Below are 6,377 nucleotides of genomic sequence, written 5' to 3' on the forward strand. Positions count from 1 at the left end.
GGCTAAATTTTCATAACTTTGTCGAAGGAAACAGAGGCCTCGGAATCAATAAAACTGTGAGATCTAATCTGCTTTTAGTGTTCAATATATGCTTTGAGTATTGGATGTTCTTCTATGCCTATTTTCATGATTGTCTCATTTAATTACTAGGAGGCCTACTAGTTTATTATTTGTTGCAATCTATCGCTAAATTAGATATCAAATCCGTAATTGTTTGATCCCTCTAATTTGTGAGTAACTAAGATTTAAGAATTTGCTGCATCAGGAATTATTAAATCTTAAGAAGAATGCTCGACTAAATTAAATACAACCGCTTGTGTTTGTGTTGTTTAGCTTCATCGATCTCTCTAGTTCCTAAGGTTGCTACTAGATTAAACCTTTAGCGCTTGTCTTGGGTTGTTTAGTAGTAAGATTAATTAGATTGCTTGTTTCCTAATTAACTGCAACGAAGAAGAGATAGGAAAATAGTTCCAACGATGAATATTCAAAGTATGAATTGATATATACTTGCATCGATGATTAGTTGTAAAATTTCGATGGTGGATGTTGACTTAGACCAAGGTTTATTCTTTTGATTGATTTCGATAATTTAATTTGAATTGCCCCTTAGTTGTTTTTCCTGAAATTGTTTACGTTATCCTCCCCCCCCCCCCCTCCCCCCCCCCCCCCCCCCCCCCCCCCTATCCTTGTTCACGTAGCATAAAACTAGGCTAGACACTCTCCGTGGGAACGATCCTTACTCACACTACTACATTTATTCTTCTTCTTTTTTAGTATATATTTTAATTTTGGTTGCCTGCGACAGCATACCATGTGCCTTTTCCTGCTAAGGATGACGGTCGCTCATTACTGCTGATGAACCAGATTGGTTGCCAACTTGCATATTCTACCCATTGGGGGTAGGCTTAGTGAAATGTGGCTGGTTGATATTCAAGTTGATTTGTTGCTCTTTTCTCAATTCTGCCACATTTTGCTACACTACTTGTACAACCAGCGACCTTATCATATCCATTAGTTGACCATTTTGTGGGTTGGATGTCCCTACCCCAGCTTATTGGCGACCTGTTGTGGTGGTGGCACTAGTGGAAGACGGCCATGAGCAGTGGTCTAACTTACTTCCTAGTGGGTTGTGTCCATGTTATCGTGGTTTTCTAGTTGGGAATTAGAGAGCTTGTCGAGGGCCCTCCTTCTAGCACCAAATTATTGCTATGAAAATCTGCAACAACCAGAGAGATTCGATTGACCTTGATGGAATTAGAACAAATGTGTGCGTGATTAATAAAATAAGCAATGAATAGTAATATGAGTGCAAAAAATGAACACAAGAGGATTTTTGAAGTGGTTCGGCAAGCTATAACTGCAGCCTACATCCACTATTGTTTTTATTGCTTAAAGAGGTACACAAATATGTCTTTTCCCTAAAACCAAAATCTAACCCCTTTTGGAATGTTTTTGGGGGTATTTATGTTAGAGTAGGTGTCCTAGAGCCAATCCATTTTGTGATGTTGACTCTTATAATAATGTTTATAATTAATAGAAGTCATTTTCTACATTATGTAATTCGTATTTAATGTATGTTATGATGAATATCCTTAGAATGGTAGAATTGTGACGAGGGTATCAAGTGTTTCAAATCTCGATAGTGAGAACCCTATGATCACATATGGTGGCTACGATCATATCAAGGCTGAGGTACATAAGTAGTTTCAACCTCATATATGTTAGAGTAGGTGCCCTAGAGTCAATCAATTATTGTAGAATTGACTTTTTGTAATAATATTTATTAATCAATAAAAGGCATTTTCTAGTATATCATGTGATCTGATTATATTCGTATCAGAAAATGATATATGCCCTTAGGATGGTAGAACCATGACGAGGGTATCAAGTGTTTGAAATCTCGATAGTGAGAACCCTATGAGCGCAGATGGTGGCCATTTTAGAAATGCCCATAGCCACAGTATTGTCCTGACCTAGGGCACAGATAGTACGATAAGGCTGTCATAGTGTTGGACAACCTTGTCGAGAGGCAGTGACAGATCTCACTTGTCAAGGTTATTTGGTGACAACCTTGTACAACACATGGGTGCTTGCTGTAGGCAAGTTCATCGAACTGACCCATCTGAGGATTCCACATAGATGGTTACCCTAGTGTATGTGGAACAAGTCCTCCAACGAATGGTAGTGTATGCGATCCCTAGACTTGAGGTCACTGGAGTGCCTTGTGCACCGATTGGTGTAGTTTGACACTAGCCCAATGTAGTCCTTTCAGGATTATCAGAACGGTAGTGGTTGGCTGCATTGAAAAGTGTATCGAGACTTGGTGGATTGTCAGAGGATTCATCACTCCCGGGTACAAGAGAAATCATCTCACTGAGTAATTCGGTAGATGGCAACGACATTAAATCTGTGGCCATAGTAGGATTGAGTTGTAGCTCAATCCAATCTATTCTGGTCGTTAGTCCAATAACAGAATATCGAGATATCAAGGATATCCGAGGTTGGCACTACTTTTATGCCTCAACTTTAATGAGATAACAGATGATGAAAGGATTGGATTGCACGGTAACCATATCACTGATAGGTAGTGGTTTCTCTAAATCCGAATCTATCGGGTGGCCATGATGCTTAGCTAAAGGCCAATCTTGGTTTGTGTCTAGTTGTCAATCGCGATACGATTCATTGCCGATATGATAAAGAGCCTTCGGGTCACAAACATAGAAGACATATTAAGAATAAAATTCATGAGAAGGGCATTTTTGTCATTATGATTGATGAACAATTTTAATTCCTCGAAAGTGCACGAATAGCTATCGTAGTCTAGTGTGCAAAAGCAAGGGTCGATCCCACAGAGATTTGTAAGCACTCAATTAATCCTAATATATTATGCCTTAATTAAACAAATAAAATGAACTAAAGAAATTAAACTAATTACTAAGGAAGCAAAATAAATTCTTATCCAACTGAATTAAATAACACAAGAAAAAATTAACTGAAAACTAATGCAATAAAGACCTAGGTATCCGATTTCACCATAAAAATCTGATTCTCTGCTAATAACTAATTTATTGCCGTCTCAATCCAATTCCTAGGGTTCAGACTTCCATCATTATGGTATTACCGTTTGATGTTCGGGTTTAACCAAATATTCTTAACCATTAAACTCACTAAGATGTTTAGTAAAGCCTAACAATCAAGAACCTATTAAGAACAAGAAGTACTAAAAATATGAACCAAATTGTATCTAGACTGATGTTTGCCTCAACACAATCCAATCATTCAAAAGCTATTCAAGGTTTGCATATGATGTTTACCTTACCTTGTCTCAAACAATCAAATGTTTTGTATTTTAAAGTTAGCATATGATGTTTACCATACTTATTTCATACAAAACATTAAGATCAAATTAAGTGCAATGAATGAAACTAGAAATATATTGAATCAATAGAACAATAAAATTAATCAAAGCATAAAACCTTCATGTTAGGTTACATCGGATCCCTAGAAAAGAAATTAGTTACACATGATCATAAGGAAATCAAACCTCAAACCCTTCCAAAACCTGAAGTACAAGAGAAAAAGATGAAGCCCTATGTAGAGATCTTTTCTCCTTGCCTCCAATTCTTTCCAAGTTGAAGTCTCTTCTCCTTGCCTCTCTCAAAGTTTTTTTTTTTTTTCGTCAAAAATACCTAAAGACATCCTTTTATAGTGCTAGGGTTGTGGGAAATTAATGGGAAAAATCCTATACAAAATAGGAGAATAAAATTCAGATTAATCTTAAGTAGAATCCTTGTAGAATTAGGATTCCTATGCTGACCCTTAGGTACTAAGACAAGAATATATTCCTCTAGAAATATCGGAATAACGAACCATAAAATTCTAGGTAAACTAGACTTCCAAATATTTACAAAAATATGTGGACCAGATGCCAATTCGTGCTAAGGAATTTATGGTAGGTTGGTGAAGTTTCCATTTTCTGTTCGTTCCTCCTTAACAGCTGCTGTTGGAAAATTGTGCACCGAAAGACTTCCATTTTTTAGCATGAAAAATTCTGAATCTGTAATAACTGCTTTCTACTAATATACTTTAGAACATATACAATAAAAACATACATAGTTAGTATATGAAAGTAGTTGGGCCCAAAGTTTTCTTTACTTATAAAACATAATTCTTTACATATATAAAAATAACAAGTACAAAAACTTAGCGACAGTGGACAGTAATGCCAATCCTCCCCACTTGTCGACGTCCTTCCGATCGCTGCACACCTATTTCCTGCAAAAATGTGGAAAAACAACGGGGTGAGCATAAAAATGCTCAGTAAGTAAATCCCTTAACTCTTTTCCTTCTTAGGTTCTTTCCTTACTTAATTCCTTCTCTTTTCTTTCTCTGTTTCTAAAGGGGTGTTTGTCTGAGCTTATGAAAATTAGCTTATAAGCAACAAGTGCTTATAAGCTAATTTTATCTTATAAGCATTTGAAATTTTAAGTAATTACGTGTTTGGTTAAAGTACTTATAAGTAACTAATAAATAGTTGATGTGTTTGGTAAAATGCGACTTATAAGTATATTTTATTATAAAATGACTAAAAAGTGTACTACATTAAATAAGGGTATACTATGGAATTTTAAAAAAAATAAGGATAATGTGGTAATATACTTGGTCAAACTAACTTATAAGTAGAGTGCTTATAAGCAAAAAAAAAAAAGTACCTCCCCCCAACTTATTTTTTTTGGCTTATAAGCTCAACTTATAAGCTCAAAAAAGTTATAAACAAACAGATCAGCTTAATTTTAGAACTTATAAGCTAGTTTGATCAGCTTATAAGCTTAGACAAACACCCCCTAAGAAGACCTGTTACTCTTCTGGGTAGTTTCTAAATAGTAGATAATCAACAAGTTGGTTGGATATCAATGGTAGAGAGAGGCTAAGGGTGCGTTTGGTTTATTATTTTGGGTAGGATTTTGGGATAGTATTAGATAGTTGGATAGGGGAGTATTATGAGATAAAATTTAAAAATTTATGAAAAAACCCCCAAGGTTTGCTAATTTAATAAACACCCAATATATTAAAATATTATAAAATAACAAAAACACCCCTATCACCCGTAGTGTCAGATTCAGGCCACCACCATTGAAATCTGGCCGGAAAATTGGATAACCACACATATCGGTCAGATCTAGCGGGTCTTCGATCGATATGGCCTTTTCCGACCATATCCACCACGGATCTGGCCGGAAAAGGCCAGATCTAAGGCCGGATATGGCCTTCGACGGCTGGAAAAAGCCATCTTTGGCCGTTAGCGATGGCCAAAGATATGGTCGTCGTTGTCTGTCAACGATGGCCAAGTTGATGGCCATTTCTTGGCGACGGCCAGATCTGGCATTTTCCAACCAGATCCGCCACGGATCTGGCAGGAAAAGGCCAGATCTAGCCATTACCGGCCATTTCCGATAGTCGTGTGACTGTTGTGACAGATTCCGGCTACCACCGGCGGTGGTTGCCGGAATCTGGAAAGTATTGGTGGTGGGAGTGTTTTTGTTAGTTTTTCTGGCAGGAAAAGGCCAGATCTAGCCATTACCGGCCATTTTCGATGGTCGTGTGATTGTTGTGACAGATTCCGGCTACCACCGGCGGTGGGAGTGTTTTTGTTAGTTTTTCTGGCAGGAAAAGGTCAGATCTAGTCATTACCGGCCGTTTTCGATGGTCGTGTGACTGTTGTGACAGATTCCGGCTACCACCGGCAGTGGTTGCTGGAATCTGGAAAGTATTGGTGGTGGGAGTGTTTTTGTTAGTTTTTAAACTTTTTTTTCTGGGGGTATTTAATGAAATTAACAAACTTATTAGGTCTAAAAGTAATTAAAAAAATAGACTAATATTTTGGGAATAACGTGCTAAACAACATTTGAAGAATAGGATTGGGAATATGGATAAAAACAATAAGCCAAACGCACCCTGTAATTTTAATCATACGTTTTTATTTATTTATTTTTTTAATTTGTGGATCTGTGAGCTGTGTATTGGTTTTTGTTGTAAATTTGGTTTTATAGTTTTGTTTAAAGTTTTAAATATGCTGGGTAATTAAATATATAAACTATTTTAATTTTGAGTTTGCCAATGTTTTATTAATTTTTTACATCATAAATTTTTGTGAGGGAGGGGCAATTTGGTGATTACACGGTTTGCAGGGTGTCCGCCTGTCCGGATCAGGAGCCAATATCCATTAACAGCCAGCCACAAGCGAAGGGTGGAATATTGATAGTTCTTTAAAGTGAGGGTACCAAGGTTTTAGGCTAAACTTTGGGTGGGTATATGTAATTCAGCCGTGTCATATATAGCTGATTACTCGAATTGCTTACCGGAGGTCACACAGCAGC

The sequence above is a fragment of the Pistacia vera genome, unplaced genomic scaffold (assembly GCF_008641045.1).
Source record: "Pistacia vera cultivar Batoury unplaced genomic scaffold, PisVer_v2 Contig487, whole genome shotgun sequence".
Lineage (NCBI taxonomy): Eukaryota > Viridiplantae > Streptophyta > Magnoliopsida > Sapindales > Anacardiaceae > Pistacia > Pistacia vera.